The sequence below is a fragment of the Mandrillus leucophaeus genome, unplaced genomic scaffold, assembly GCF_000951045.1.
Source record: "Mandrillus leucophaeus isolate KB7577 unplaced genomic scaffold, Mleu.le_1.0 Scaffold964, whole genome shotgun sequence".
In the NCBI taxonomy this organism is placed as follows: Eukaryota; Metazoa; Chordata; class Mammalia; order Primates; family Cercopithecidae; genus Mandrillus; species Mandrillus leucophaeus.
This window is the reverse complement of record NW_012110519.1, coordinates 801,866-812,671: the sequence shown is the minus strand read 5'-3', so window position 1 is coordinate 812,671 and position 10,806 is coordinate 801,866.

The window sequence follows — 10,806 nt, the reverse complement described above, 5'->3', positions numbered from 1 at the left end:
GGTGGTGCGCACCTGTAGTCCCAGCTACTTGGGAGGCTGAGGCAGGAGAATCACTTGAACCCAGGAGGCAGAGGTTGCAGTGAGCTGAGATCGTGCCATTGCACTCCAGCCTGGGCAACAGAGCGAGACTCTGTCTCAAAAAAAAAAAAGAAGATATTTGAGCCAGCATCAAATAATTAGTGCACAGTACACGTGGAAGAACTATCCTTTTAATCAAACCGACATTTTTGTTACTATTTGGCTTTGTTCTGGTCTTAACCTTTCCCTCAATTATGAATCACTAATGACAACTTTTATACAGATACAGATGTCATGATTTAAACAAATGTAAAATTAGTTTAAAATGACAAAATGAAATGGATACTCTCACAGATTTGCTCATTGCTATACTAATGTGTCTTGATAAATAATTTTACAATAAAATCCTATTAATAAGACTGCTGATTCAGAGATGACCATAATTCACCCATGATCGAGACTTAAAGCTCATCTTAAATAGTTTAAGCAGAATGTTTAACTTTTAAAAACAAATAAATGGTGTTGAAAGCAACCGTTTACATTAACTTATGTGCTAATGTCTCTCATTCAGCTTTAGCAGGTCCTCAAGGACCTTTCTTAATACTTTTTTGGTTAACAAAAGTATAAACGGAAACTTGAAGAGAACCTAAGAAGAGAAATGAAAATGATTAAGGGAATATAGGCCCCAAAACACGCACACCTGCACGCGCATTTAAGATAGGGGGTGAAAAGACATGCTGAGGAGGAATTTGAACTTTATTTTTGTTTTCACCTTTGAGACAGGGTTTTGCTATGTTGCCCAGCCTAGAGTGCAGTCACAGCTTGCTGCAGCCTCAAACTCCCAGGCTCACGTGATCCTCCTGCCTTCGCCTCTCAAGTGGCTACAGGCACACGCCACTTTACTGTTTTTTGTTTTTTCTTTTTTCTTTTTGTAGAGAATGAGGGTCTCCCTTTGTTGACAGGGGTGGTTTTGAACTCCTGGGCTCAAGGGATCCTCCTGCCTTGGCCTCCCAGTTTGGGATTACAGGCGTGAGCCACCTTGCTGAGCCATGTTTATTTTTAAAAACAGGATAAATATATTCTTGTCCAGCCAATCCCAGAATCAAGTAGAGTAGCTTGAAATAGATGAAATAATTTTAGAATGTATATAAGTTTTATTTGTAGAGGTGATAGATAAGTGAAACAGTATAAAGGGTAAATGTTTGCTGTTTAATAAACCATCTCAAAACTTAGGTTAAAAAAACCAATTTATTTTTCCCTTCAAGTCTGATGGTTTTTCTGCTTCACTTGGTATTGGCTGAGGTGTGGGCGTGGTTGAAATGTTCAGAGTGGCCGCATTCACATGGCTAGCCACTGGTTGAGAGTTCAGCTAGGGCTAAAGACCTTCAGTTCTCCTCTATATGGGCCTTTCTCTATGTGGCTGCTTGGATTTCCTTAAAGTGTGGTGGCAAGGTTCTAAGAAAGGACATTCCAGGAGACAGGAAGTAGAGACTGCCAATCTTCTAAATCCTAGATTTGGAAGTCCAAGAATGTCACTGTGGGTCAAAGCCAGTCAAGGCCGACTACAGAGGAAGGAGAAATAATCTCTACCTATTGATAGGAAGGGTGGCATGCATAAACAGGGAAGGGGGAATTGCTGGGGGCCACCTTTTGAGACTTGCTACCATGGGTGCTATGCTAGTTGGATGTTCAGGCTAAAAATAAAAATAGTATCAGCCAAGTTTGTGGGTCATAATGCTAGGAATGTTTAGCAGGCATCTCTTTTTTTGAGGTTAACTTTGGAAGGCACTGACATGATCTCCTGCATGACTTCCCTTAATGATGTCATTGTAGACATAATACTGGGTGAATTAATGTGATTCAGTAAGCTTGCTTAATTACTTCAAAAAACATAGTATCTAAACACAGATTACATTTTAAAATAAATTGTCAGATGTTTCACTATAATGGAATTTTCTTTACATCAGTGAAATTGATTACCAGGTGGTGGGATGAACATCTGAAACCAGTTCTTAGTTTAAGTTGTCAGAGTTTGTGTGTATACTTTATTCCCAGTTTAAATTAGCTTTCAAACAGTTTCTTTTATGGGTACTCTTATAGGTGTTAGGGTATGAAATTAGTGGTAATTCTTTTTGCTAATTTTCTTTTTTTGTTTTGTCTGGGATACCCTGAGTTTCACTCTGTTGCCCAGACTGGAGTGCGGTGGCACAATTTCGGCTCAATGCAACCTCTGCCTCCTGGGTTCAAGTGATTTGCCTACCTCAGCCTCCCAAGTAGCTGGTATTACAGGCATGCGCCACCTCACCTGGCTAATTTTATTGTTGTTGTTTTTGTTTTTAGATGGAGTTTCGCTCTTGTTGTCCAGGCTGGAGTGCAATGGTGCCATCTCAGCTCACTGTAACCTCTGCCTCCGAGGTTCAAGTGATTCTCCTTCCTTAGCCTCCCCTGTAGCTGGGATTACAGGCATGCACCACCACGCCCCAGCTAATTTTGTATTTTTGGTAGAGACAGGGTTTTTCCATGTTGGTCAGGCTGGTCTCGAACTTCCGACCTCAGGTGATCTGCCCGCCTCGGCTTCCAAAAGTGCTGAGATTACAGGCGTGAGCTGCCGTGTCCGGCCTCTTTTTGCTAATTTTCTAAGTTTATGTTTATAGTAGATTTTCATAAATTATCAAAAGTGAGTTATTAACTGTGGAGTAAAACTCCTACTTTGAGTAGTTTTAGAAATTATTTATTGCTAAATTAGAAAATAAACTTTGAAAAGAGATCTCTTATTTTTTTAAAAAACTTTTAATTGAGACAGGGTCTCACTCTGTCACCCAGGCTGGAGTACAGTGGTGCAATCTCAGCTTACTGCAGCCTTTACCTACTGTTTTCAAGCGATTCTTGTGCCTCAGCCTCCCAGGTAGCTGGGACTATAGGCATACGCCATCACGCGCAGCTAAGTTTTGTGTTTTTAGTAGAGACGGGGTTTCACCGTGTTGCCCAGGCTGATCTTGAACTCCTTACCTCAGGTGATCTGCCCACCTCAGCCTCCCAAAGTGCTGGGATTACAGGCATGTAACTATGCCCGGCCTAGAGATGGGATCTTTTTTTTTTTTTTTGAGATGGAGTCTTGCCTTGTCGCCCAGGCTAGAGTGCAGTGGCACAATCTCGGCTCACTGCAACCTCCGCCTCCTAGATTCAAACAATTCTCCTGCCTCAGCCTTCCATGTAGCTGGGACTACAGGCACCCGCCACCATGCACAGCTAATTTTTGTATTTTTAGCGGAGACGGGGTTTCACCATGTTGGTCAGGCTGGTCTCAACCTCCCGACCTCAGGTGATCCGCCCGCCTCAGCCTCCCAGTGCTGGGATTACAGGCGTGAGCCACCGTGCCTGGCTATAAGTTTATATTTTTAAACAAATGATACTGTACTATTCTGTCCTTTTGTCACTTAACTGTACACATTTACATAGGAAGGAGTGTTGTAAAGGGTTTGAATCATATATACTCTGTGAGGAGGATGCCAAGACCCCATTCTACTACAGCTTTCTCTAGAACGGGAAATATAGAAATCTGATTAGACAAACCTCAGTACAGGAAAAACAATGAACACTATCTCCTTGTAGGCCATATATTTCTTAATGGAAAGACTATTCACACAAAATAAAAAAGCCTTTTTCTTTTTTAGGCACCTAGTGTTAGAGAGTGTAAAATTTAGCTGAAACACACAGGCATTACACTGAAATGGACTGACAGATTGACACTGGTCCATTAACAAACTCCTCACTTATGGTCCACAAATTCTAGACTGTATTTTCATCTAGCTCTTATTTCTATGTCTTGCCCACAAAGATATTATGTTGACTAATGTGTTATTATGTGACAACTTGACTGGACCATGGGGTGCCCAGATATCTGGTCAAACAAATTTGGTTCTGAGTATGTCTGTGGGGGTGATTTTAAATGAGACTAACATTTGACAAGGTAGACTGAGTAAAGCACATTGCCCTCCCTAACGTGGGGAGGGCAATTAGTTGAAAGCCTAAATAGAACAAAAAGGATAACCCTCCCCTGAGTAAGGTAATTTCTTCTGCCTGACTGCCTTCAAACAGGGACATTGGCTTTTCCTTGCCTTTGAACTCAACCTGAGACATTGGCTAGTCTTGGGTCTTGAGGCTGCCAGCTTTCAGATTAGAACTACATCACTGGTTCTCCTGGGTCTCAGGTCTTCAGACTGGAACTACATCCTGCAGATTTTGGGACTTGTCACCTTCCATAATTGTGTGAGCCAATTTCTTATAATAAATGTATCTATCTATGTATTCATCCTATTGGTTCTGTTTCTCTAGAGAACTCTAACTAATAAAGATTTTATGACACATTTTCCAGATGCCGTCCTGAAAATAGTATACATTAAGCCTATGGCCCCTTCTTAAGCTATCAACTTAGTGACCCTATCAAAGAGTACAATGAACTTGATCTGGCATAACTGGTTTGTGATGTGTCATCCAGTAATTAGTCTTTGTAGGCACTCACCCAACATCCTTTAAACTAGGGGTGTCCAATCTTTTGGCTTCCCTGGGCCACATCAGAAGAAGAATTGTCTTGGATCACACATAAAATATACTAACAATAGCTGATAACCTTAAAAATTGCAAAAAAACTCAATGTTTTAAGAAAGTTTATGACTTTGTGTTGGGCCACATTCAAAGTCATTCCAGGCCATATGCGGCCCACGGGCTGTGGGTTGGACAAGCTTGTTTCAAACAGTCTGTTTAGCATTTTCCCCTGATTAATACTAAATTCAGGATACATATTTTTGAGATCTTAACTTAAACAAATTTGGACACTTCATTTCTTTAAACTTCTAACATTTCCCTCATGTTCCTTTATATGTGGAGAAGGATTGAAGTGGTTTAGTCATCATGTTTGTTAAGCTGATAATATCTTGAGTGGTGATGTGCCTGAATTTGGAGACTTTAATTCATTGAAATGAACTTTGTATACACAAGCATACATATTTACATATATTTTAGTATATTTCTTGTTGCAAATATTTTAAATTTATGTTTCTACTCTTTAATTGGAAAATCACTTTTCTAAATACAGTTAAACTATATGTGTAAGGTGGTTTAAGTTACATCTGTTTGTTTTAAAATAGACTTTATTAGGCTAGAGAAAGATTGTTTATTCATGTTCTGAGCACAGAATCTGATACTGAAATCACATTATGGAAATACAAACAGGAAAGCAATATTTACATCTTAACTAATGTCATGTGGTATAGGTAAAAAAAGATAAGGTAGCAACTATCTTCTTATGTTATGAAGAAACATTGCTTTTTGATGAATGACGTAGATTGAACAGAAATAAGTATATGTAATTCTGAAAACATTTAGAGCTGCCACTAAAATAAACTTCCCTAAATTATAAAATAGTAAGAAAACCCAATTGCTATGAAGTTTTTACCCTCTGCCAGTCCTCCTGGGGCAGTTTATAAGGAGTTTATAAGAAGAAGTTTAGGGTGTCTTGCAGCTTTGAGGAAAGAGATTTGGCAATTTTCGCCATCTCTGAAGTTTTTTCTTAAGGGGTACAGAAAAATTTGGTACCCTTCTGATCCCATTAATCGTTTCAAGGATTAGGATACTTATTATCACTCCATGTGGGCCATTCACCGTTCAATACAAAAGAAACTGAAATTCTGAATGTTTCAGATATAATCTAGGAGTTCCACTCATTTAAAATTAGATTCAAACCTGGTGTGGGGGCAGGTGCCTGTAGTCCCAGCTACACTGGAGGCTGAAGTGGAGGACTGCTTAAGCCCGGGAGGTCAGGGTCACCCTAAGCAACATAGTGAGACTCCATCTCTAAAAAATAAAATTAGATTGACTTTTAAATAAAATTAATCTATTTAGTATATAAAAAATATAATTCATTATAAAATATTTCATCTATCAATGAACATTTGTTGAATTAAAATACCATTATTTCATACCCTCCAATGAATTAAATGGAGCTAGGAAGTGAGCATCAATGTCCACTAATATAATAGAAGAGAACGAACTGGACATTATGTGCTTCCTGATTAAAGAACAAAATACCACCCAATGGATGGAACCTGAGTCTGATCAAGCCTCTAAATCAGCTGTCAATTTTCAGAAAATACAGGGGAAAGATGAATATGTTAAAGTGCCCCGTGAATATGCAGTCTACAAGACTCAGACTAGAGGAAACTAGTGTCAATTTTTTCAACAGGTAAATTGTAAGTAAAAGAAAGACATCAAGGGTAGAGTTACAGATTTAAAAATACTTAAAAGGCATATCAACTTATTTCTAAATGGGAAAGACTGAATTAGAGTGTCTAGGGATGCACATTTGGGTGAAAATACCATCAAGAAAGACAAGGACGTGATTACTTTGTAAGTCAAGATAATGGTTACTTTTGATGGGAAGAGGGGACTGCAATTAGGATGGGTCACATGGAGTGATTCTGCAGTGTCTGATGAGTTTCTATTTTTTAAAATTTGAATCAAGATCCAATAAAGTTCATATATTGCCATTGGTTAATATGTTTCTTTTTTTCTTTTTTTTTTTTCTCTTTTTTTTTGAGATGGAGTCTCGCTCTGTCGCCCAGGCTGGAGTGCAGTGGCCGGATCTCAGCTCACTGCAAGCTCCGCCTCCCGGGTTTACGCCATTCTCCTGCCTCAGCCTCCCAAGTAGCTGGGACTACAGGCGCCCACCACCTTGCCCAGCTAGTTTTTTGTATTTTTTAGTAGAGACGGGGTTTCACCGTGTGAGCCAGGATGGTCTCGATCTCCTGACCTCGTGATCCGCCCATCTCGGCCTCCCAAAATGCTGGGATTACAGGCTTGAGCCACCACGCCCGGCGGTTAATATGTTTCTATAAGTATCTTTTAACCTATAAGTTAAATGTTCATCCTGATTTCTTTGTTTTCCTTACAGTTTATTTGTGAAGGAACTTGGTCACTTTACTTGTCTTACAGTTTTCTAGATTTTGCTGATTGTATTCCCAGGGCATTATTTGACATGTTTTTCTATACTCTGTCTTTCCTTTAAATTAGTAGTGAGATCGATAGGCTTGATCGATACAGGTTTTGCTTTTCCTTTTCCCAAGGAGAATCCATGGGTAGTGTTGTGTCCTTCCATGAGGAGGCACCTAATGGCTGGTTGCATGATATTTTATTTGAGAAAATATTATTCCAACTGCTAAATGGCAAGCTTTATACTTTTTAAAAATATTGAAATGTATATTTCCCAGGTGCTCTTTCTGACTCCATTTTTCTTTTTGTTTTTTAAAATATTGAGATTAGGTCTATGTTGCTCAGGCTGGCCTTGACCTCCTGGGCTCAGCCTCCCAAGTAGCTGGGACTATAGGTGCACACTACCATGCCCAGCTCCGTTTTTCAACAAATATTTTTACAAGACAAAAATGGGTCCAGTACATTGTCTCTATTTTTGATACTTTGGAATGTTTTGCCAAATTTAAATGTTGCAAAATTAGAACCTTCTCAGTCTTCTTCTGGTAATGATAATACATTTATCCAATTAAAATTCAGAGCTCCACCAGAATATTCTTCCCACAAGTGGAGATATTCCAAGCCCAATAATAGAATTTCAAAATTAAATCTTGCATACGATTTGTGCTATCATCATTCCATTTGTTTAGTTCCTCCTTTCTCTTCTGCAAAGATAAATTTCCAGTCTTTCCTTTTGCAAGTTCTATTTTCAATAATCACAATTTTCTAGAAGCTTTAAAGATTTCCAATGACCAAATTTGAGAGCGCTAATTTACATAGAAGTGTAATATTATTGTAAGGCACATAGGTTGATCTACATAGTCATTTTTCAAAGGTGCAAACATTTCTAAAATCGGACGATGGGAAGCTGGGAAGACTCATGCTGCCATGTTAAAGTACTTTTAGTTTTCAATATTAGTTTCATCACAAACATTTTATAGTTTACTTATTCTGTGTATTTATAAATTTTTTTTTTTTTTTTTTTTAAAGATGGAGTTTCGCTCTTATGTCCCAGGTTGGAGTGCAGTGGCGTGATCTCTGCTCACCGCAACCTCTGCCTCCTGGGTACAAGCGATTCTCCTGCCTCAGCCTTCCTGACTAGCTGGGATTACAGGCATGCGCCACCATGCCCCGCTAACTTTGTATGTTTAGTAGAGACAGGGTTTCTCCATGTTGGTCAGGCTGGTCTCGAACTCCCGACCTCAAGTGATCCACCCGCCTCGGCCTCCCAAAGTGCTGGGTTACAGGCATGAGCCACCGTGCCCGGCCTATAAAAATACTTTTAAAATACTTATTAATATTAATAGCTTTCATTTCAACTGGTAGAGTATTACTTCTTGTTTGGATACATTAAGAGTTTTGTGTTCACTATGACCTATTGTATTTTCTTGCTTTCAAAGTTCCTTAATTTAGTGAGAACATTGCCTTTACTATGATGCTTGCCCTACCAAAATTAGTAATCATTTCATCCTCTCAAAAGTAAAAACTTTTTCTTCAAAGTTTAACTTTTTAATTGAATTTGCAATAATACTGACATTAATGTCAGATGTTTTATCTTCAATAGAATGAACATTTAAAAGCTTTACTTTAATTACATAAATTGAATGGAAAGAAATCACTATTGAAATTAACCTATTTTTTACTTGAAGCATCTGGGGTTATTTAACTTTATGAGAAATTCTTCTGTGTTCACGGTAAAAGCATATTTATAACTATTGCCTTGCCTTTTTTTGTACATGACAAGAAAACTCAGCACTGAAAATTATCACAATTAATTTCCATTGGGTATTTGATCTCAGGGAAAAGCGATGTGTCATATACCTTTGATCTTCTTCGGGTATAGTGTTTTTAAATAAGTATAACGTTTTGTGGTAGTTACTGATGCTTCTTCAGCAGATTTGTGTTTTCATGTACTCAGTAATAACGTTGTAACCCCCATGATTGATGACAAATGTTAATACATATTTTTCTCAAAAGTTACTCATTCACCATATTTTCTTGAGAAATGAGAATCCAGTTCCTAGTTACACTTAATACAATTCCTTTCTCATACAAAAGTTTAGTACAAAATGAAAAGCATCACCATACAATAAAATAGATATATGAAAGTAGATTCACAGTATTCAACTTTGTAGTAAGAATGCTAATATTTCTCTGAGCATCTTTATCCCATACATGTTTCATATACACCTCACTTAATCATTTTTTAGGTTTCCCACTGATTTCACTAACTGTTGGCCTGGTGACACTGTGTGTGTGTGTGTATGTGTGTGTGTGTGTGAGAGAGAGAGAGAGAGAGAGAGAGAGAGACTGAGTTTCTCTTGGGTGTACACCTAGGAGTTGAATTGCTGGGTCATAGGTTATGTGAATTTTCAAATTAGAGTGAGAGATAAATCCATTATCAACAGCAATATATGAGATGTCTTGTCCAGCAACATCTTTGCCAAATCTTGACATGGTAAAACTTTAAATTTATGGCCAATGGAGTATATACAGAATGGTATTTTGTTTGGCTTTAATTTATATTTTCCAGACCACCAAGAAAGTTGAAAATCTTTTCATATGTTTAATGGCTATAGGTATCTCGTCTTCTGTAAAATGCTTATACATGCCTTTAACTCATTTTTTTCTCCTTTTAAAAAATAAACTTTGTTTTTTAGAGAAAGTGTATGTTCACAGCAAAATTGAGTGGAAGATACAGAAAGTTCCCATATACCCCATAGTACTTTGTTGCTATTGATAAACCTACATTGACAGATCATCATCCAAAGTCTATAGTTTACATTAGCGCTCACTCTTGGTGGCGTTCATTCTGTGGGTATTGACAAATATATAATGACATGTATCCACCATTATAGAATGATACAAAGATAGTTTTGTTGCCCTAAAATCTTCTGTGTTCGGCCTATTCATCCCTCCTTTCCCTCAATCCTTGGCAACCATGAATTTTTTTATACCTCTATAGCTTTGCCTTTTCCAGAATGTCACATAGATGAAATCATGCAGTATGTAGCCTTTTCAAATTGGCTTCCTTCACTTAGTAATATGCATTTAAAATTCCTCTATTTCTTTTCATGTGTTGATAGCTGATGCATCTTTCAATGAAATATTATAAACTGTAGTGTAGCTAGACAATGAAATATTATTCAGAGCTAAAAAGAAATCACAGTTTATCCATGTAACTACTGAAGAACATCTTGGTGGCTTTAAAGTTTTGGTAATTATGAATAAAGCTGCTATAAACATTAATGTGAAGGTTTTTATGTGGACATAAGTTTTAAACTTCTTTGGATAAATACCAAGGAGTGTGATTGCTAGATCATATGGTAAGAGTATATTTAGCTTTGTAAGAAACTTCTAACTATCTTTCAAAGTGGCTGTATTTAATATCATTTTGCATACCTACCAACAACGAATGAGAGTTTCTGTGGCTCCATATCCTCACCAGCATTTGGTGCTGTCAACAGTTTTCATTCTGGCCATTCTAATAGGTGTGTAGTGGTATTACATTGTTGTTTTGATTTGTAATACCCTGATGGCATATGATGTGGAACATCTTTTCATGTGCTTATTTGCCATCTGTATATCTTCTTTGCTCTGAAGCATGTTCAGATCTTTTGCCCATTTTTAAATTGGGTTGTTCTTTTTCGTATTGTCAACTTCAGCTTTTCCATATACTTTGAATAACAGTCTTTAATCATGTCTTCTGCAAATATTTTCTTCCTATCTGTGGCTTATTTTCTCATTCTGATGACAGTATCATGC